This window comes from Amblyomma americanum, chromosome 1, assembly GCF_052857255.1.
Source record: "Amblyomma americanum isolate KBUSLIRL-KWMA chromosome 1, ASM5285725v1, whole genome shotgun sequence".
NCBI classification, from domain to species: domain Eukaryota; kingdom Metazoa; phylum Arthropoda; class Arachnida; order Ixodida; family Ixodidae; genus Amblyomma; species Amblyomma americanum.
The window spans coordinates 518,925,351-518,949,328 of record NC_135497.1 but is presented as its reverse complement, the minus strand read 5'-3'; the positions used below and the strand labels follow the sequence as shown (position 1 = coordinate 518,949,328).

Here is a 23,978-nt window from a genome sequence, read left to right as displayed (position 1 = left end):
GAAACAGACACCTGTCAATGCAGTGGCACATCCCTTAACCGCTGTGCCACTGCGCTGGTAGTGGTACGCCGCCATCTATGAATGTTAAGTAGAGAATTACCACCTCTGCCCATATGGGCATTATCCTACTAAACCCCTCAGAGCGGCACTTAAGTGTCCCCTGCTTTCACACGTGTACTTTGTTTAACTACGTTAAACCCCTACCACTTTTATTTTGTTTAAAGGACACTGAACTTGAAAATCACTCACTTTATGTGTCACGCCACTAGTGAATTTTAGGCACGAAAGACTGAACAGAGTTGACTGAATGCCAGAGGTATTCTCTCACCAGTGAATAATTCAAGAACTGCAATTCTATAAAACAACAGAAGCATGAAACAAAACGATCAATAAGTATATCCTGCATCACATAATACATTCATTTCAATGCTGGTACAATGAAAAATCTTTAATTCCATCATTACATAAATGGCAACCTTGTTGACTGTCTGCACTGTTCTGAACATTAAATAGCTAGATCAAGACAGTGATCAACAATTCCAAGTTGATGAATTTTGCATTTTTGGTAGGCTGGACTATAGTGAAAAAAAGAGCAGAATGATGTTAGCACCTGCTATAGCACACTAATGCATGCAAGTGAACAACTGAGTACTTTGCACCAGTACAAGTACATAACACCACGACGAATACTTATGTCCTGAATCCAGTAGTACACTCGTTTCACTGCCGTACGGTTACAAAGCTTCACTGCAGTAGAAAAATCTGCTGAGCGTATCGTTCCGATACTTGTACAATCAGGCAAAGACAACAACAAAGTATCTGCACAAGTGTTCGGTGTACAAATTAAAACAAGCTGCTCCAAAGCTTGAACGCACCGATCTGTGATCCCTCAGGGTGGTACAACACGGCCTTCTGTGCTTCGCCGTCTCCCCTCAGCGAATTGAGCAGCTTGTTGAGCACACCCTGGGGAACCTTGCAGCCTCATCTTTTCATGTCAACCAGGCCCAGGAGCCAAAACTCTGGCTCGAGACCGTGCTCGGCGTTGTCGAACGGGTGGTAGATCACCGTCACGCCGCTGGCTCCGCGTCGGAACATGTAGCTCCGACCGGCGACAGCATCGACATGTGCAGCCTCACCACTCATCGTGGCGAAAGTTCGAATGGCCCGTGGCAGTGGCGGCTTATGCAGTCTGAGGAGGAGAAGAAAAGGAAGTAATGACACCTCCAGCCAATCAGAATTGATCACCGATCAATTCAATTAATTCACACAGTGGAGTGGCAGCGGACAGCTTTGCCCAAACTGACTGCTCATGACAGCCAGCCGACTTGCCTGCTCGCATTCCTCGGAGCCTGTCGAACGCAGCTCCAATGTCGACCGAGAACCGTCTTAATGCGCTTCACTTCCTTGCTTGCTGGCACTTCCCTATACGTTTCCCCACTTTTTCTTTTATATGTAGCACAAAGATTAGTAGTAGCACTGCTACCTGCTCAAAACTATTTTGAGTTGCCACCTAGAGGCTATTCTTCAGTTTGCCGTTGTTTGTTACTAAAGGCATTAGAAATACTTTTTATCTACTTTATGATTAAAAATGCAAAAAAAGCAAAAATTCTATTGAAATTTCAAATGCACGCAACGTTACCTAAGCATGTAAACATTATGCACACACACGCAAAAATAACTTGCAGTCACTAAAAACCGCAGCGCCAGCAAAAACAAAGTGGCAATACTTGGACGCCATCTGGACAGTGTGCCTGAATGTTGTCTAATCCCTTCGTGACCTGACGAAATCAGCAGGAAAGATAAAGTCGCAAGTGCTTCGGAAAGCTCCTTGAATGCAGGCGAAAGAACGTTTAACTACATCAAAGACTTTCTCTCTGATAGAACGGCTAAAATTCAAATTGGCACAGTCAAATCCGACCCCTCAGTTTAGGAGACAGAGGAATACCACAAGGATCTGTCCTGTCCCCCTTATTCAATATAACCCTCAACAAAATGGCACACGAAGTCACCAAAATCCCAGACCTAGAACACTCTTTGTACGCGGACGATATCGTCCTTTGGACCACTAAGGGGAGTATCGGCACGATACAAGACACGCTACAACAAGCGGCAGATGTAGTAGTAGAGGAGGCACAAGCTGCAGGACTTCCGTGTTCCCCCAAAAATCCGAAGTCCTCATCCTATACCCAAAGCGTCAAAGAAAGAATAAAGCACCTCAGATCAAAATCTACGCAGAAGGGGCAGCCATCCCAGAAGTGGAAACACTAAGAATAACACGACACACTAATTAAGAAACTGAGAAACACCGTCAACCAAATCTCCCTTCTCATCAGACGCATCGTAAATAGGCAAGGAGGAGTTAAAGAAGCCGAGACCAGGAAACTAATCCAAGCCTTCGTTCTTAGCAGAGTCATCTACTCTACACCATACGACCTGGATGCTCTAATTAGACAATCCTACAAAATTGCACTCAACCTCCCCCCCGTCATACCCCAAATTAAAAACTACTCCAGTTAGGAATTATAACACCTTGACAGAAATGATGGAAGCACACCTCACCGCACAATACGAAAGACTATCAGGCACTGAAACGGGACGTTTCATCCTAAAGACGGCAGGAATACAATATGAAGGAACCCGTACACAACCTTGCCAATTCCAAGACACATGCATAAACACTTACTAGTCCATCCTCTGCACAAAAACATGCAACCAGACTACTGCTAGGGAAGTAAAACTTCACGAAAGATTTTCAGTTCAGAAAGACACGGTGCATGTGGACGTGGCAGAACATGCGGACAGAGACGCCTTTCCCTAGCAGTTTTTGATCATCGAGGTTCTCCCCTCGCATCGGCGACAATCGATGAAACAAAATTTCTGGAGGAGGCAGAGGAAGCTGCCATAGCTTTAGCCATTACCTCCACCACTGCCAAATACATCATCAGCAACTCTAAAACTGCAATTCGAAATTTTGCCAAAGGAAGGGCCCACTCTGCAGCCATCAATATATTACAAAAAATCTCAAATACCTGCCAGATCACATTGATCTGGGTCCCCGCCCATTCGGGCCATCCTGGAAACGAGGCGGCGCACCGATTTGACCAAGGATTCGTGGTTAACCGGGAGGTGCGCTACCCTGAGCTCAGGTCGGCCAAGGAGCGAGTGACAACCTACAACGAAATTACTAACCACTTCAAGAAAGAATGACAAATCCTCCAAGAACCACGTACATCTCTAAGTAAAACATAACTCAGCTGGCGGCAGCTCCAAACAGACACTTTCTTTAATCCGTACATGTACTCTATATGGTTCCCAGAGCAGTTTAACCCCATCTGTTCTCTCTGCAGACACCTTAAGGCAGACACACCACACATCATCCTATACTCATGTAATCAAGAGAAGCCGTCGAACAGTCTGCAGCTCTCTACTCAATCGCAGTGGGAGGCCGCGCTGCTTAGCTGGGACCCGGAGGTTCAACTCCGAGTCACAGAGTGGGCCGAAGAGGTCGCCGAACGACATCATCTTGATCTGCACGCAAGGGATGCCAGCGTATGCGTTTCGGCCTCGAATACGCAAATTACAGTCATCAAATGCCGGCGCTGCTTCTCAGAGAGGCATAATGTTTAAAACCGAGCACCTGAAGCACATGTACACAGCCAGATCTGAACGAAGGACATTTCAAGAAATGCGAAATAAGCAGTCACAACTTGCAGCTTTGCAAGAAAAAAAAAGGCTTTATTCGATGCGCTCTTGAAAAGCCTATAACATAGAATTGCAAAATACAAGTGGCAACATCAGGTAGTAGCCAATAGAGATATATTGATACTGACTCAACTTAAAAACAAACAGATGACACAACACAGGATAAGGCATGAACTCAAGAAGGGGCTGGACTAACAACTGAAATTTTATTGAAGGAAAGCCGCAAAAGAAGATCCACAAAGACATGCATGTGCACAACTCCCCAAAGCAGTGAAAGGAGGAAATACAATCAAAAGTCACTGGCATACTAATGAATCTAAAAAAGCAAATTCCTTACAGCGAAAGTTTACCGACGGCTTAGCCACACGTGTCCTTAGTGTTACCGATGCAGTAAGCCTCAACTATCTGCCGACAGATTTCTCCCTTCCGTAAACGACTGATGTGTTGCAGAAATTAGGTGTGCAAAGAGACAGGCCATCCACAGATTTGCATTCAAAAGATTGAGTGTGCAGTGCCAGATTAGAATTTGCCTTCCCCCTGTAGATTGAAAGTGCTCAGTCAGGTGGAAATTCAGACATCTGCCTGTCTGCCCATAGTAGTTGCAGCCATAAGGCAGTGGAACGCAATAAACTCCATCACTTTTGCAAGTGGTGAACCTTTTTATATGTGACACTGTACATTGTAAACGATTACCCATAGTTTTATCAAGCCTTTTTTAATAGCGGCGCAAAGGCCTCTTATCTTGCACTTAGCTGTTACGACAACAGCAACATTAAACTTTGCCGCAACTTTCTTGAGACTGTGCGAAATACTGTTCAGGTAAGGTCAGCATCATCCGAGTATGTGTTCCTTTCCCTCGAGCGAGTGAAAACACGCTCTGACAGGTTGGTGAGATGGACAAGTGGGAACCCAGCCGCCATTAGCCGCCATCGGTAAGGCTAAGAACATGTGCGTGGTTAAGCCGTCGGTGAACCCTCAGGAATTTGTTTTTTTAGATGGTTTACTAGTGTGCCAGTGCCTTTCGATTGTTTTTCGCCCTCTCACTGCTTTGGGGTTTGCACGCGTGCATCTCTTTGCAGGTCTTCTTTTGCCGCTTGCCTTCAATAAAACTTAAGTTGTTAGACCAGCCTCGTCTTGTGCTTCTCTCATCCGTGTTGTGTCTTCCGGCTGGTTTTAAGGTGTAATACTGAATGCCAGAATACCGCCGTTTTAGAGTCAAGCGCACTTATAATGGCTGCAGTTAAAATGAGTGTTCATTTATTATAAAAAATTGTGCTCACTTCATTAATATATGCACGAATCAAATGACACTGCATAACAATAAAAAAAGGACTAACCCTCATGGCGAAACTGCAGTTAGAGCGAACAAGGGGGCACTGTAAACCTGCCCCCACATCTCAAAGCTTGAACTTCAGGCCAACGCAGAAATCAGATCAGATTACTTATCAAACTGCATGACACTGCCACGCAAAGAATGTGACCACCAATAAAAAAGGCGCAAAAAGCAAACTGTAGGTAGCAGCCAATCTCATGCAATCTCATGCAGGCAAGCTACAAGGTCAGGCCAACAAAGACGTGGAAGGAGAAATTAGTCTAAAGGCCACAACAAGCAAATAATTATTAAGGTTTTTCACAGCACACTGAGCCCTTTAAATGGCAAATACTTTCCTCAAAAAACATACCAGAAGCGGAAAATTTTTTTTTTCACCTATCAATTTTTTTCATGTATGTCACTGTTCTTGAAGCATGGGTAGGTGCAGAGTAGCCAGTTTAATGCATGCATCCCTAAGCAATGCCATGCCAAAAACTGTACTTACAGAAAAAGCTTGCTTTACTGAGTGAATACCACTGGCCATTCACAAATTTCCCAGCCTGCTCCAGATCACTGGCTCAAATCGCACGCATCACTTGGTGGCTTGCACGACTTCCATGCAACCCTTGGTCTTTAGCTGGAAAAAACTGAGAGATCAGCAAAATATCAAACTTTGTATGCATTGCTTTGTTTCAATGAACGACTAAGAAAAAAACAGCGTTTTCCTTAAGCACAACTATTTTTTCACACTAGCTTTCTACAGTAATTCACGTTTATCACGACCTCGTTAACGCTGACTTGCTGCATGGTCCCAGCACTACTGTGTATAGTTCTATGGTTTCAAATGCTTGTTAGCTCTGAGCCTTTGGCCTTGCACTGGTTAATGCAGAAAACCTCGGAAAGGGCAATCAGAGCTTTAAGCTTTGAGCCACAGGTATTCAGAAGCTCGGTGGTTCAGTGGGAAAACGTTTGGCTGGGCGACACAGTAACAAACGCTGCTACAGTTACTTTCACTCCATTGCAAAATACTCGCACAGCAGAGACCTGTCCTCCAGTTTGCAGTGCAGAAACAATCACTGAAATTCAAAGCATGCATACTAAATGCACACCTACCTTCGAACACAGCTTTAGAATTATGGGTATAATTATTGCAATGAAATACCGGTCAGTACATGTAGTTTTCAATTTATCCTAAAATTATAAGCAACTCGACAAACAATAAACATTAAAAGGGAAATAAAATAACCAGAATTGTTAAAAAATCTATGTCAGAAGAAATATGTGACATCCACCACACTTCAGCAGTTCTTAAGCTTTGTGCACCATCAAACCACACTTTCTTCTTACAGGCACATTTGCACAGAAATTGGGTTGAACCTGGTCTTTAAGAATCTTTTTAGGGTGCAACATAGGGAGAAACCAGGTTTTACCCAGAAACGAAGGGCCCTACACATTCCATCACCAGCCCAGAAGGTGCACTTGAGTCTACAGCCTCTTCCATAAGTCTCCAATTTTCCTGCCCTTCATAAGCTGCATGATCCCTGTCTGCTACAAGCCAAATTTTACTATTTTACCAGACTCAGAGCCTCCCACTGCTTTTCTCAATCTTGGAATCCTGCAGCCCTAGCAGATCATCAGCTGTTTATTTATTTATTTACATTCCTGCAGTGCCACGAAGGCATAGCTTCAGGGGGGGTTACATACATACACAATCAATCCTACAGCATGTGCCAACCTTTTGTACAGGATGGGAAAGAATCTATGGCAGATGATAAAAAATGTTAACAGCGCATTCACATCAGTCAATTCTTCAGGGAAGGGCAAGAGGAAAAGCAGAAAAACAGCAGCTGAGCACGTGTGCACATCACAATTCCGACAACAGTGCTCGGAACTTTGCTTCGGATTGGCATTGAAGAATACATTGAGGCAGCTTACAACACTCATGCGGAAAGAAAAACAGTTTGAACACCTTAGTACCGCATTTTATCTCGTGTATTTTGCAGTCGTGGTTGTGCCTTCTGGATACAAAATGAGATGGCAGCAAATAAGCTCCGGGGCTAATAGTAGTTTCCTTGAAATAAATGTGGTAAAGGAATTCTAACCTTATTCGTAAACGGCACTCCTCCAGAGAGTCCCAGTTCAGGTCCTGCTTGATACTGTTACTTCGATAATTAAAAGTATATCTGTTAGTGACAAACCACGCCGCACGATTCTGAATGCGTTCCAGCATATCACAATAGTTTCTGACTAGAGGGTCCCACACTGCTCTGGCATACTCCATAATTGGTCAGATGGTAGTGAAGTATAAAAGTTCCTTAACCTTCTGAGGAGCGTCCCAAAAATTCCTTTCCAAAAAATTTAGCAATCTTGATGCCTCTGCCAAAATATATTGTCTGCTTTCTCCATCATTATTCTCATTTTAGCACCGCACTCTCCACAGCAAAAGTGCTGGATATTGTACTATCAACATTTTTGTGTGGCGTGCAAGTGGCTTGTATCATGACGAATATGTGTAAATATAGCCTAGCCCATTTTCCATACCACAACTACAGCTGCAGCCAGATATCATTTTGTGGAGCAGCACAATGGCCTTCAATTTTACAATGGTGAAGTATGCAGCATTTTGTTTCAAACATGAGTGTGAAGGGAAGACTGTGTATGGTGCATGAAAAGAAAGGAATGACACACATACTGGAGTTTGCAAGAATGCCCTGTGGACATTACAAAACACTGCCACCCTTGCTTTATCTTTGCCAGCTAACAAACTCATTTGAGCACAGTGTACTAAGCCAAACTTGAGTACATGAATGTCTCACTATATTAGGCATATCAAATTTCAGTGAAGATTTGCAGTGTATTCCAGTGAGTCAGTGCATCACAGCAAAGGTTTTGAAAACAAATGCAAGTTTAGGAGCTTCACAAGCGCATGAGCTTGCCTAATCTATTTATGCATGTAACTGAGAAATTTGCCTTGAAATGATGTTTACTGCTGCAGGTCACAACACTTCTATGCCAGGTAGCCCATTACAAAAGAAGTCAGCATAGATACTGTAATAAGTAATGTAAGTATGGTTGAATATAAATCTGACTATCCTTGAATATAGAACTTACTATCCAGGCCATAGCTCTTGGATCTAAGCTTCACATATTTCTGCATAATACAACTAACAAAGCAATAAAGCGAGAGAGTTTTTCGAATGAAATGAAAAACAATATTTCTCTGGCATTCAAAACCACTGACCTGCTACTCAGCGAGGAGGGAATAAGAGAGGCAAAGATGAAGGAATAGAGGAGCAGAAAATTGTTAATGCTTAGAAAATAATAATAAATTTAAAGAAATTTTATGAAATGATGTAGCCACTAATTTTACTTGGTTTTATGAGGTTTAAAACCACAAAGCGGCACAGGCTAAGTTAGATATTAGAGAAATGGATAAATCTTTAAGTGTGCTAACATCACAGAGTTCCTGCACCTCTAGCATTTCGTCTCCATTAAAATAAGACCACTGCAGCTGGAATTGAACCTGCATCTTTTTGATGAGCAGCTGAGTACCATAACCGCGGCTCCCATTTGGGGTGACATGCTTAGTTTGGTTTATTTGGGTTTAACATCCCAAAGCGACTCAGGCTATGAGGGACGTTGTAGTGAAGGGGTGACATGCAACAAAGTGGTGACTAACAGGCTTTACAAAGTTCACTACAAAGAGAGTGAGCATTGATGAGGTTTTAGAGTTTGTCTAGTCTAGGAATGCCATATATTTGTGCAGATAATTCATTACAAGTACATGCGGCCTATGACAGGCTCTGGGACCTAAAACACAAAGCAACTCACGCAGCTCTCTCCTCCATATCTTAGCATTAACCATGTGTTTTTATTTCAGTGGTTGAATTTAAAATTCAACCACTGAAAGAATTTTAAACTTCCTAGTGTAACACTTTTTGCCCGAGAGATTTGTAGCAGCAATGCAGTTTAAAATTCTTTTTGAGCATACTGCAAGGCACTGTTCTTAACTTCTGCGTGCATGCCAAAGGCCTTAAACCCCAATCTACTCGCAACCATTTCTCTCAAATGCTCTGCATTTGCGCACGACCTGGCTTAGACGTGCGGATGACCTGGCCTAGATGTACTCTGTTACCACTTCCACTACCTCACTACCTATCGTAAAATGTTCTCTTTCCAGATTGTTTAGTATTTTAGCTTTCTTCATTTGCACACTGAGTATTTATATCCTCTATCATGAACTACAATTCCTCATCACCTACTACACCAATAACATCACGAAATCAGATGTAACTAAGCCGTTCTCCACAAGTCTGTGTTTCCCAAACCAATCCATGGCTAGACAAAGAGGGTCACCTCATGTATCATTTTTGTCACATCTCATTCACTCTATGTGTTCTACACAGTAAGCAACCATTGATTTCAGGTCATAGCTGCCAAAACTACACTTATGACAAACTTCACACGCTAGGACTTAAGAATTCGCTTTCTACAATCATCACATAAACGTACTCACTCGGCTTTCTCGTCACAGATGGAGGCTGGCACTGTGGTGTGGTGTTTATCTCTCGTCAGTGTTCACACATGAACACATGCAGTGCATTTTGTTACTGTTTCCGCTTGACATACTCACAAAGACGAGAGAGGATACTCAGTTTTTTGTCTCGTCGGTGACAAGTTTTCGCTTTCCAGCTTTCTGCCAAGGCCTGGCTTGGCGACTGTCAGAGTTTCGTCGGCGTCGCTTGTCACAAAGCCTTTCACACCACTGAATACCTGGCCATCGTTAGTGCTGCTGTAGTCATTCTAGAGTGATCACAGAGGTTTATGTGCGTGACCGACCGGTGCTATGCCAACAAGTTCTGCTAGCTAGCCCACAGGACCCCATCAGCATCACTAGCAAGCAGTGACTGTTGAGAGGCGATATCAACAAAGTTGCAATATTTGAGGCTGTGCCCCTTGTTTTCACTTAATGCAGGTGAAAGGATGAAGTGACTCCTAGGTAGGCCAATATTATGTTGCACTCAGTACCTGTGATTGCTAGAATGTTCCTGTTTACGACCAGTAAAAAAATTCAAAATTGTTAGTGTTTAAAATTTTGTACCCCTCCCCTCTAAACAGCAAGAGCCCAGCTGCTTATGCAAGAAACAGGAACAGAGGTAGCTTGATTAATCGAAAAAAGAGGATGTGCAATGCATGTGCAATGCAGAGAAGATATAAGCAATACCACACTACAACACTGGGAGGATTCCAAGAGTAGGTGAATGCATGAATGGGTGGAAATCAGGTGGCCAAATGAGATTAGGAAATTTGAGGAAAAAGGGTGGTAGCAGGTGGCACAGGATACAGTTACGTGAGATCCACTGGAGAACCATTGTTCTGCACTAATTTTAACGGCAGATTCACAAGACAGACAAATTCACCAACTCCAGGAACGGGCTGCGTATCATGCGACTCAATGTCAATCATTGCAAATGGCACCAGCACTGTGGACTGCACATGAGGAAAAGTAGTCAAGAGTTCGACGGAAATCCGTCTGGTCAGGCATGGTGATGCAATGAAGTGAAGTAGCAGTCACTGACCATAGTCGAAAAAAGAAAGACGTTTCGAAACCCGTACGGGTTTCTTGTTCACAGTGAGCAGGACAAGAGCGGTGAGCAGGACAAGACACCGCTCTTGTCCTGCTCACTGTGAACAAGAAACCCGTACGGGTTTCGAAACGTTTCTTTTTTCGACTATGGTCAGTGACTGCTACTTCACTTCATTGCATCACATGAGGAAAAGGAGACATATTTTTGCTCTCAACTTTGAGCAGCAGTCAGCTGCACTTTTAAGAGCAAAGCTCTGAAGTACGGCAACATTGGCACTTTTTGTTTTACTGACATGAGGATCCTCGTGAGCGTGCAAGTCTCATGTTTGTTTTACACCAAATGTGTTAATTGCGAGGTATGTTTAACTAAAGAGGGGGCATCTAACAAGGGTGTCAGCCCTCCGCTATGGCACCTCTTCTATAATTCCCTCCTATATCCCTCTCTTACATCAAGGTTCAAGTGTCCACCAAAATGTGAGGCAGTTACTGTGACATTTCCTTCAATTTTCCTTCAACTAATTTTAAATTTTTGAAGGATCCAGTTTTAAAAAGGTAGAGGTACAAACTGTGCCGTATAACCATATGCCGTGAAAATAAACCAGCAATAAATCTGCTGACAGCAGCTTAGCCAGTGCCTTGCAAGGATGCTATACCATACAAGGATTGGTGTCATCATGCAATGTTACATCACTGACTGACATTTTGGTCTCTGTACCAGAAATACTGGTAAACCATAGTTGTAGACCACGATGTTTTAAAGGGATAAATGAACATATAGAGCCTTTTCGAGGACACATGCGCATAAAAGGCAACAGGTGTGCAATGTCAAAGCACCTGAGGCAGGCTCAACTCCTTTATGTTAACAGCAGCTGCATCAAGAGCTACATGAGTGACTATATTTTGTACAAGTCTACAGTTCCTGTAATTATAAGCTGAGGTACTGCTGTGAAATGCATGTAGAGTTTGCATGCATTCCTAAACCCAGCTGCAAGCCTATGTTGAAAATATTTTTCTAAATAGGCAGGTAAGACATGCATCACTGAAAAAGGATAACTACCATGAACAGCTCAGGATAGATGACACAGCCGAAGGCAGGAAGCATGCATGGGCCAATAGATATTGGCAGCTGGCAACTGCAAATAAATACATTCAGAGCAACAACTGTCAGTGGCTGTAGCAATGTCATGAATGGCAAGAGAGGAAATTGTCTTCTGCTCTATAAACTAAAATTAGACATAATATAAATAAATAAAAAAGCGATCAGCTAGCCCATGACAAAAAAAAATGAACAGATTTTATGTGACGCACCCACATACATTCTTTGAGGAGAGTCAGGATGACTGTCATAACCACATTGAAAGATGAGCTGGCTGAAATACCGCACACCGATTTGAATATAGGAGGAACAGGCTTTCATTAATTCTCATCATGGTGCCTTGCACCAATATGTAGGTATTAAATTGAACATTGCGACCAGTCTGCCTTGGAAAAATCAGAAGAGAGAATGGAAAAAAGCATGCCTTCACTAGCAAGAAGCCTGATATCTCACATCACAGCTTAGCATCATACAAAAATTGGTAGCGCATTGTAACAAATCTGCAGAAAATTAAAAACTGCACAAATTTGTCGACTGTAAATGCAAGTAAGGGCAAGAGAAACAAAAAATACCAAATTACACTGGTGAGTGCGGTGAAGGGAGGTCTGTGGGTAGGATCCCGTGCCTGGAAAGAGTTCCGAGCTCGGAGAAATGCCGGCAGCACAGCTGATGGCACGCAACCAAGAATAAATAACAAAGTGGGAATCAGTAACAAAAAAACCATCGACAATGGCAAACGACTTGAATGCGGGCCGCACAAGTGAGGGATATAGCAAAAAGCTAGAAATCCTAAATAAGTGTGCAGTTGCATCCCCGACAGCTCGCAGTGCTCAGAAGGAGAGGAAGCATCGACGCTTACAGCTCAGGAGAGACTTAAGATTGATCGATCTTTGGCATAATACTGCCTCATATACTGTTCCATTAGGGAACAGATATCTGTATGCGTTTACTGCTGTATGCACCCTGTGAAAATGCTCTGAAGGCAGGCGCTGCACTACACAGACAATGCACTGAATGCAAAACAATAAAACCCGCTTATCTACGGTCACCTGTAAAGAAAGTGTTGCATCGCGGAATGCGGCAGCGTAATGTGCAGAAACAGCATCCACAGAAACCATTAACATCATCCAGGCATCGCCGAAACAACTGAAAGCCACGACCGCATTGAAGTTTGAAGTTTTGAACCCCTGCGGTAGAAGTCGCCATGCTGGATTGAGGCGATTGCGGTTGGATTCTGTTGGATGAAATTTTCAGATGCTTTGCTGACGCACGACCCTCACGCACAAACAGCAGCTCACGGAATCGTATTGTAGTTTATGTAGTCTAGCTTTTTGCCTAAAACTTTACTCCTGTTGTCTTGCCGTGTTATTGCATACAGTGTTGCAGCATATCATCATCACCATGTGTATGCCGTCTGCTCGATCATCGCCCCCTCTAGGAAGATGCCTGCCGTGTGCACGAAAAACTGCTTCCCATACCTTTCTTTTTTTCTCCTTTAAATTTGAGGTAGTAGCTAGCGATCCTTGTGGCGGCTGCTTGCAACATATGCGCTCATGCGCACATCACCAAGCAGTCGTGGCGTGCCCGCGCCGTAGCAGACGACATCTCTGCGCCAGAAGGCGCCTTCCGCGCGTCTTCGACTGTTTAAGCAAACGAAAACAAAAGCACGCAGAGCTGAAAGTAAAAAGTCGCAAAGAAATTCATATTGCTCTCTCATAGGCGACATAATCCCTCTTTAAATGAGGTTTAGATCTTTTGAGAAAAATATGTTGGCAGACCTATTACCAGAACTGTTTAACACGACTGCTGACTGTTGCCACTCGCTGCTTGCAACTGTTCCTGTATTTTGGCACTTCAGCAGCAGTTTTACATGCTCATTGTGCGTATTGAAAAATAATTTTGTTTTGTAAAGCATTACGCGCTATTGTTGCGTCCCAAACTGCACCTCAAGCGAACGAAGAAAGGAGCCCGGAGTCTCATTTCATGAGCTACCATCCGACAGCGCTACGCGGGAGTGGTGTATGGACCTCCTGCATGTTTGTAAACAAACGAGGTGGCGCTGCAGTCGCTAGCGAGCTCGTGGTAGGCAAAAGGTCGGGGAGTGGCGTCGCGGATAGGTGTTGAGCGCGGGTTTTCAAGGCTTGTAGGCGCGTTACCAGTTTCTTTGAATCATAGCAATGGTCGATGCTTCCAACTTAGTAATTTGTTGAAGTACACGAGCTCGCGTTGGCCACGTGCGGCCTATAAAGAGAAATAGTTTGCCACTGTATTGTATATAATGGTTAGTAGTAAATATGTAGAAAGCGTTCCTGCCGTTTATTTATGCGCTAGGCATTGAATAAAACAAGTTTTTACACTATGCACTAGCCGGAATGATTTTACTTCGGGACAATAGTGAGGGGAAGTGCTGGCCTTGTTTCGTCGGAGCAGACATACGCTCATCGTCTGCTGACATAGGTACGTGTCGCGCTGTGCGAAAAGTGGGGACAGCGTCGTGTCCCTGATCTCCTGTCTCGCTTAGCACTGTTTTTAGCCGCATGACCACGCACCAGCCAGGCCGATTTGTCCTCTTGTTAAGCTGGTCGATTTGGTGAAAATTTTTGATTTCTAGAATTATTTTCTTTCCTAGCCCTGAAGTCTAGTTTCGTGACGAAAAATTATAGCAAAATATTGAATACAAATTTATAAATTACGCTTTTTAGAAGTGTGGTCGTAAAAAATTGTGAGGTAATTTCTTTGATTTCAGTGCCGCATTTCTTTGACCAAAGCGAAAGCGAAGATGCCATAAACGAGGGAATAAACTTTAAGGTTCGTTTTGTCACCTCTAACATTTTCTGCGACTGGATCACTCACCTTCGTAATTCGCATGAAAATAAAATGATTCCATTTGTCGCTAACTATTCCTGAGACGTTGAGGAGCGTAATAAATCTCTCGATTTTTTCCCCTACACGTGCAGTACTGTGTTATTTCTTGCAAGAAACGTTTTCATGTAACTATGCATGCATAAGTACTGATCATATAGAAAAAGAACTAATCGCGTCATCATACAGAACAGGGCTTTATGTACATGCTGGCATAAAAAAACTGCGCACTATCTACTCAATTATTTGAGACCTAGCTTGAGGGGACTTGACGACGGTGTTAATTATAATTACCCAGAACTGCACCAGGTATAGCTATAAATAAAAGGAATTACTGAAACTAGCGTAGGAATTTCTTATTTGCACCAAGTTTAGTTACATATCGCATGCATGAATAACGAAAACACTTTTCATGCCGCGTCACCTGTCAATCTCGCCACGTGTCTGTTAATAGCACGCCTGCGGCTGCTTCTTTCCAAACAAGCTTCGCGATCATGTATTACCTCATGAAACATGACACATGCATGATGCAATGAAAAAGCATATGGCGTTTAGCACACTTAAGGTACGCTATTCTAAGCACACCAACGCGACCGCGCAAGATTGACACATCTTACCAGACTTCTTACTACTCGAATGAAATAATTACGTCGTCATATCAAGAAACAGTTTCAAGTAAATATTAAATGTCATAAAACGCGCCATTAAAACATGGTGTGCTATTAACAAAAAAACGCATTCCTTGGGGGCGAGTGAACCTGTCGGCGCCCCGTGCACTCCGGCTCAAGGTGATAAGTACGTGTGCAGCTGCATGTCTTTTTTTTTTCCTTGAGCAATTATCAGCCTACTATACTGAAGTTCAGGTGAATGAACGCAGTAATTTGCATGCTATTAAGTGCATTGAGTGGCAGTGCCTATCGACTCCCAGACTTCGTGCTTTACTACCGTGGCCCAATGCCTGTTAGCCAGTTTCCGAATGCGGCATTTATGCGCGAGAAACCTATCGAGGCTAATTTAATATTTTTTATGCTACTACGCGGATCCAGCAGTGACGCAGCTGGTCAATACATGCTGCTTCTGCAGTGCACAGGCTTGAAGCAGCCGCCGGTAACTGCGGCAGCTGCGGTAGGCACAGGCAAGCGGAACCTGTTTTGCCTACCATGCGAAAGTCGCTGCTAACGTCAGCGCCACCGCATCTTCGTGACGTCGCGGGGTGAAGGAGGTCCATAGGTGCAATAGCGAGAAAGGATTGGGTGCCAGCATGTGATTACACTGTTGTGTGCAGCCTGCATTTCAAACCGTCTCATTTCCGAGACGACTGCAAGTGACGTCTGCTGAAGGCAGGTGCAGTGCCTTGTGTGTTCAGTGCCAGAACGCCGCGCACGGAGGAATCCGCCGTTCCGATGAAACCAGATGTAGGAGCGGAAAAACACAAGCGCGAGCCTTCGCCAAGTGTGCCTTGCGTGTTAGACGTGGGTAAAGGAGAGCAAGACAAGGCAGCCCCTTCAGTGGAACTACCCGGTTAGCTATCGACATCAGATGCTGCTCGGCCATCCAACGGGCAATTTACAGACGGTAGAAGCAGCGAACTCCACATTGAACATGACGTGCCTGCACCGAGTGGCGCATAGCATGAACCTGTGCAACATGGCAAAGAACCGGTCACAGCTGTGGAGAAGAAGAAATGAAAAACCAATGCTCATGCTAAAAAGTAATTTCAAATTGCCCATCCGCGTGACGTCACGAACTGCTCCGACGGCGGAGCGGGCGCGCGGCCGCGGCGATGGCGAAGCGCACGCCGCACCTGCTGCTCCTTTGTAACGGCGCATGCGCACAACTGGCCTCTCGGACCACAGCGAAATGCTGGTCTGGCAGCCAAGTGTCACTCTCGCTGCAAAAGTCGCCACAGGCTGTCAATGAAGCCACTGATCGACTGGTTCGCTGTCTTTATTGGTCGTATAGGAACCCAGAACCCAATTATTTTGTTGTGGTCATAACCGAATGTCAAAATTCTGCGGGTATCGTACTGCGCCTCTGTTTTTGCTGTACGACGGCCATTGGTGACAAAATTTTGGCCCACCCGCTTGGCGCAGAGGGTTCGGAGTGGTGGCAAACGAATTGGGCACACAAAGTTGTTAGTTGGGTTAAAGCCTGGTGTGTGTGAGGGATTCGTACCGACGACCTTTGCTCCTAGAAATCGCAATAAGAGCGACCTTCGGAGGGCCGTGGCGGGCGAACTAGTGGTCGCAGAGGTATGCGTGTGGTACGAAACGAATCGTAGTTTCGTGATGTGCACGGTGGTGTCCAGATTTGTTGAAAACATAGGGAAGAACAACTTAGCTAACGCTCTTTATTTGATATCGCATTCGCGTATCATTGGTTTAATTTTTTTCGTGTCATCCAGAGCCGTCTTCGCGAAGTCAGCGATGCCCCCTTAATTAGAAATCGCTGCTGGACAAAATGGTGGGATAACTTTATGCCCAGAAAAGAGGATCGCTTTTCAATATCCTGTCTCGTGCTGTAACTTTTTTCTTTCATACAGCTGAATGTTTTACTTAAATATATCTGATTTCGTTGCGAAATTAGCTTAAAAAGGTAAAGAACACAACTGATTGGGCATAAGTGTTTTTTCGAAGAATATAGGGCACGATTCCGTAAGCGTGAAAGATTGCGCCATGCGTGAATTCTTAAAATTTTTGAACCATTCCTGTTATTTGTGTGCAATTGGGGGTTCCAAATATACGCACATAACTATCAGATTTTTCTTCATAATGCGTGCCTGAAAAATCCACGTGCGAATGACCCTCTACCTACATGTGCTTGAAACCAACGACGTCACGAGAAGGCCGCGCAGTTTGCTTGGAAAGCTTCTTTTCTTTAACCTGCACTCACGCGTCTGGTTACTGACGCAGTATTCGCCTTGACCTACAGAAGGCTTCTGAGTGACAAAATTTACGCGTTCCAAACACCGAGAAAGGTGCGCTTTCTCTACGCGGCCCAGTGCTGAGTTGGGAGCAGTAAAGCGAATCCCAACTGGCGCTTCTTTCCATGGTGTCTTTCTTTTGTGGTAGCGGTGGTCGCATGTGAGATTAATACACCGAAGTTGCACATGGGCCATGGGAACCGCCGCAATGGAGGGCTCCGGAATGTATTCAACCACCTATGGTTCTTCCATGTGTTTGCCCGCCGCGGTGCCTCAGTGGTTATGACACTCGGCTGCTGACCCGAAGGACGCGGGTTCTGTCCTTCCCGCGGTGGTCGCATTTCGGCGGAGGCGAATCTAGAGGCCCGTGTACTGTCCGACATCAGTGCACGCTAAAGAACCCCACGTGATAAAATTTCCGGAGCCCTTCACTACGGCGTCTCTCGTAGCCTGAGTCGCTTTGGGACGTTAACCCCCATAAACCAAGATTTAATGTGCAGTGACGTCACACAGGCATGTTTGCATTTCGCCGTTATCGAAACGCGGCCTCCGCGACCGGTATGCGAACCCGCGACTTTGGGCTCAGCAGCCAAACGCTATAGCCACTGAGACAAAATGGCGGCTTCTTTCTTTTCTGTATACCCAGGCGGGTAACCAGGGAGCCCAAGGTGAGCCCTGCCCCGCAACCTCAAATCAAACTCCCCTAACACCTTTGCTAACCTCCTGCCATGGTTTTCTTGAACATGCGCTGCCCAGCGCCCCTCCCCCTCTAATAAAATAACATACCTTGAGTTAAAATACCAGCTGTCGAGGCATACCATATGGTTCATAAATTTAGAGTGCTCATAATCATCTACGATATCTATGTTCAGGAGTGTTTGACATAACGATAAATGACAGTTAAAAGCTTTATAAAAGGGAACACGGGAGCACGCGTCGCTTGGTGAAGCTAGTGCAATCTAGGGACGTGTGTATAGTTCTCGCCTATCGCTCGCGTTCTCGTACCGTCTCCAGCGGCGACTGCAGAAAGCGCCGTGCCGCTCGAGTAATCCGAGGCGCTTGAAACTGCCTGAGCACACGCGCTACTGAGAAATCGTCGCATTTCATTAAGATGCGATTTTTTGGTTGCCTGTGATGCCCAAATGAAGTGAGTAGGAACACCGTTAATCGAGCGCAAAATGCATGGTATCATTTTTATCAAAGCAACCGCATACGGCCAGTTGTCAGAATGGTCATGAAACATTCTCAACCTCCATTATTCGCTCAAACGAGACCGGAGCGCACGACCAGGTACCAACCTGGGAGGCGATTCGCTATCCGGGGGTAGCTGGTAAGGAAATGTGTGTGGCACTGCGCGTGTAAAGAAACAAGGAAACAGAGAAGCAGAAAAAGCAGTTCCCCGGAAAGAAGCGCCAAACTTAGGTAAAGTGCTACAAAGCAGAAACAGATGGCAACAGAAACCCGGGCGCCCTTGGAGACACCCGAACGGCAGCGCCCCGAAGATAGCGGACAAAAGACCACCAACAGCCCGGCACCTTTAATTGGCAGCGACATTGGGGAGAGCCGCGCGGTCCGCTACAGATGGCGTTTCAGCTACACGCCCGCAAGCGGTCTCCTTCCCGAATGAACTCCAGATGTCAAACACGGTGTAAGTGTGGGGGTGTGGACGCGACCACCAAACCATGTGCACGTGCAGGTGAGAGAGAAAGAGTGCCTCGTGGACATTGAGGGTGAAAAAGCGTGTGGACGGGGTCAGTGCAAAAAGAAGAGTCGTCGGAAGAAGACGTGTGTAATTCCACTTGAATATAGCCAATGTTTTTGTTATCGATAAACAGTTTTGTCCCTGTGTGATTTTTCTGCTGTTATTCGAACCCCAAAAGTTTTAAAGTTCAGAGTTGTAGCATTATCGCTAGATTTGAAAGAAGCTACTATATACACATTACATGGTGCCGAAACCCGGGATGAGAAGACAGCGGTGAAATCCGAACGGACCACGAGCGACTCCAAAGACTGAGCTGAAGAAACGACAACATGGAAAAGCTCAAGGCCAAGATGAGAAGTCGACGAGGGCAGAACACCATCATAATCAACGAGGCCACAGCAGTGCTGCCGACAGCCGACGTTCATCAACTGACAGCTCTGCTGCACAGACTACTAAGTAAGCAACGATGAACTGCGGAAGTTAAATGACGACTTGGAGGACCATCTACCAGAGGAAGCTTTCGAGACCCAATTCACCGAGGCCATCGAATACGACGACCGGGCCATGAACACAATCGGTCTACTCAAGGCTCGGATAGCAGCTTCGCAACCGACAACGCCTGCAGTACACAGTGCCGAATAGACACAAGCGTCGCTGCCGACACCAAGGCACAGTGGCATAAAGCTCCCGAAGCTGCATCTAGAATCATTCAACGGTGAGCTTGCCAATTGGCAGACTTTTTGGGAATGCTTCCGCGAGACGGTGCATGAAAATCGGAGCTTGTAGAAAGCGGAGAAGTTCCATTACTTAAAGAGCCTCCTCACCGGGCCCGCCTCGTCGGCAGTAAGAGGACTGCAGGCAACAGAGGCCTGCTATGACGACGCAGTACAGATACTGCAGCGCCGTTTCGGCGACAAGGGACGAATAGAGCAGGAACACCTTGCCAAGTTAAGGATGCTGCCGTATGTATTGTCTTCAGGAGATGTGAGGGGTCTCCGCCGCCTTTACGACTATGTGCAATGGCACATTTGCGGACTCGCGGGACTGGGAGTGACCACGCATGCTTACTCTGCAATGCTTTGCGACATCGTACTAACAGCGCTGCCGCGAGACATGGGGGTAGAGTTTCATCGACTGACAAGCCGAGATACAAAGACCGGTCCGTCGTCGTCAGCCGATAGCAGACCCGCCTCGACAGCGCAGCAGTCCTCCTCTACGCACACAGCAGACAGATCTGACAGCAGGTTAAATGAGATATTAGAGTTTCTGCTAGTGGAGACCGAGTGCCGAGAGTGGTGCAAACAAGATCCTGTCATTGTGGCAGAGAAGAAGCCATATCCCATGAACCTCTTAGGAAAACGCCCGAATCAGCATACTGCCAGTGCCGCTGTTTTCTTCGCAACCGAAAAAGGCTGAGAAATGTGCCTTCTGTGATTGAAGCCAGCACGGTACAGAGTTTTGCACAGCTGCGCTGACAAGCAAAGAAAAGACAGAGAAGTTAGCCAAGGCAAAAAGGTGCTTTCGGTGCACGAAGTGGGGGCACAGATCTAAAGATTGCAGGAGAAAGATAAGCTGCGAGCATTGCGAAAGAAGACACGCAACCTCAATGTGCAATCCGAATTGGACAATAGACAAAACCGACGCACCAACGGAGGTCACTGCCACGAACGTGCATGCAGCCGCTAACAGAAAAGAGACTCAAGAGACAGCGCTGCAGACTTTCCGCGCCTTTGTTGTGGGGGACACCAAATACGGCTACATCCGGGGCGTAATGGACGGTGGAAGCCAGAAAACGTTCATTCGAGAAGACATCTCAAAAACACTTGATTTGAAGACGTTGGGAGAGAGCGACCTCCATCTGAACACCTTTGGGAAGTCTGCCGCGCAGTTGCAAAGATGCCGGCTCGTCGAACTTCGCCTTCGGAGCCAGTATAGCGGCCAAGAAACCGCAGTAGAGGCTATTGAGGTGCCCTTTATATGCAAGGATGTCCGGCAGGTGCCCGCAGGTCAGTTTTGTGCAAAAGGTGGAACTCGGAGGAGCATTAATCGCAGACAAATTTCGCTTCCCCCCTTGGCATCGGTCCCAGGAATTGGATTATTAATTGGCGCTGATAACTTCTGGAAATTCCAAACTGGTGAAGTGCAGCGAAGCGACAAAAACGAAGGGCTGGCAGCCGTTAACGCCAAGCTTGGTTCGACCATCCAGGGCCGTACAGCGTGACCTCCAACTTCATACTGGCAAACAACGTTTGCATATTACGGATAGGTTTGGGGACAGCTGACCAGGCACACACTACGCTGCGGAACTTCTGGGAGCTGGACGCCATTGGCATAAAAGATTCCCCAGAGACGCCGAACGCACGACCACATACAATTGGAAAAGAAAGGTCAGCGTTATGAAGTTGCACTGCCATGGAAAGACCCATCGCAAGAACTCAGTGACAACAGACACATGGCGGTGCAACGGCTAAACAGCTTGGCGAGGCGACTTGGGCGGAAGAAAGAACTTTTGGAACAGCACGACTCGGCTATTAGAAGTTACATGGAAGATGAGCATGCAGAAAGAGTACCCAAGGGAACCATCGGACATGACGCCTTCCCATCTCATCACGGGCAAACGGCTGATAGCTTTGCCCGAAGGAAGGACAGCGTCCAGTCCTTCGGCCACTGCAACAGACATAGGTCAAGATGGAAATACCGGCAAACTATAATGCATTCATTTTGGAAGCGATGGTTGAAGGAGCACATCCTTCAGTTAAGTCAGCCCACTTCGCCTCTTAGAACCCTGCGAGTGTCATAGCCGTGGACGACTTGGTGTTCGTGCACAAAGAAAATGCGCCGAGGCATATGTGGCAGACTGCTCGCGTTGGGGAGGTCTTTAAGGGGCAAGATGGACATATCCGATCGTGCACCGTCAAGATGCCGTCCGGGGTCATCATAAGACGACCGGTACAGCTCCTCTATCCATTAGAAACGAGCATAAAATGAGTTTATACTCATTTTTGGGGGGAGGATGTAAAGAAGCAAGGAAACAGAGAAGCAGAAACAGCAGTTCCTCGGAAAGCAGCGTCAAGCTTGGGTAAAGTGCAACAAAGCAGGAACAGACGGCAACAGAAACCTGGGCGCCCTTGGAGACACCCGAACGGCGGCGCCCCGAAGAGAGCGGACAAAAGACCGCCAACAGCCCGGCGCCTTTAATTGGCAGCGACATTGGGGAGAGCCGCGCGGTCGGCTACAGACGGCGTTTCAGCTACACGCCCGCAAGCGGTCTCCTTACCGAATGAACTCCAGATGTCAAACACGGCGTAAGTGTGGGGGTGTGGACGCGACCACCAAACCATGTGCACTTGCGGGTGAAAGAGAAAGAGTGCCTCGTGGACATTTAGGGTGAAAAAGCGTGTGGACGGGGTCAGTGCAAAAAGAAGAGTCGTCGGAAGAAGTGTGTAATGCCTCTTGAATATAGCCAATGTTTTTGTTGTCGTTAAACAGTTTTGTCCCTGTGTGATTTTTCTGCTGTTATTCGAACTCCAAAAGTTTTAAAATTCAGAGTTGTAGCATTATCGCTAGATTTGAAAGAAGCTACTATATATATACATTACAGCGCGGAAAGGGGCTGGGGGTTGTCAACTTCGCGACAGTTTCCGGTGACTGTACCAGGAACGGCATGCCAACTCACGTTCTCTTTCATAAACTTTTATTTTTTTACTGCACCAACATGTAAAGAAAGACGAAAGCGGATATAGTTGCTATCCTCTTAGAGCAGCCGCCGCGCTGCAGCCTACAGAAAGCTACATGGTATAGACGTGGTTTGTAGTCGCCCGCATTGGATCCCCGACAACGCGCACTAGCTGAAATCTTGATGCTCCTTTTTTCGATGTTTCTTCGGTGAATATAGAATTCATTGGGCTCGCTGCTCGCCGTTTAGTATCCCTTCTGTGACTGCAGTCCCTATTCTAAATTTGCGTGTTCTTTCCGTGCCCTCCTCTCCTTCGCGAAGACAGGCGCCGCTCCTCTTCTTGTGGCAGTTACCAGGCTATTCCTTGCCGTTTGAAACCCTTTTTGTGTTTTGTATTGGCAGGTTGGAGATGTGAAAATAATAGCATCTTCGTATGCATTTTATTAGCGATGGAGAAGCGGGCACAGTATAAAAGTGACCATTCCCCCTCCATCCGTTTTAATTTTAATTCACCCTCCGTGTAATCACTTCCACCTCTCAACCGCCTTCCTCATCTGCTTCCCCTCGAAGGCGCTCCCCCGAACAAAGCCCTTTCTTCTTTCTTCTTTGACTCGGAAGCCTTCCTGATTGCTGACGCGAATGTCGACTGAACAGAAGGGCAGTGAAGTTTCCATGTTGCCGCAGGCATCACAAGCGCACTTTTGTTTTCGTTTTCATGTACATTCAAAAGCGTCCAAGCGTGAAAATCTTGCCTGACACACGTTTGGCGCATCGCAAGCAGCATCTTGTTCTACGTTATTAATTTCTCCTGTCCTTCAGTTTCGTCGGCTGCTTGTTTTCGTATGCACACTACTTTGAGCGAGCTCGTGCTGAATCCGCTAAAGGTGCCTGCCACACCGAGGACGGTGCGCGCTGCCGCCTCCTTGAAAAGCGCCTGAAGGAAATTTTTCCTCCTAAGTGTCCTCCACATTTTCGTGTTAAGCTTCCTTCAGCGTCGAAGCTACTATCCAGCCTGCACAGTGCAGCATGCGCGCTGCATGTCAGTTCGGCAGCTTACTACTACCAGAGAACGTTCGGGGTGGCATGATTAAGCCTAACTTGCCAGCGCTCTGTCTGGT

At 45.9% G+C, this 23,978-nt stretch overlaps 1 pseudogene across 1 annotated transcript in view; it reads right to left on the bottom strand.

The window, feature by feature from the left end:
* Positions 1-23,978, bottom strand: part of LOC144116228 (inactive selenide, water dikinase-like protein) — a 244,568-nt pseudogene that overhangs the window by 23,600 nt on the left and 196,990 nt on the right. The window contains exons 8-9 of the transcript XR_013311795.1: positions 5,520-5,661; positions 876-1,189 (exon numbers count right to left, since the gene is read on the bottom strand). The product of XR_013311795.1 is annotated as an inactive selenide, water dikinase-like protein (transcript). The remainder of the gene's footprint in view (positions 1-875; positions 1,190-5,519; positions 5,662-23,978) is intronic.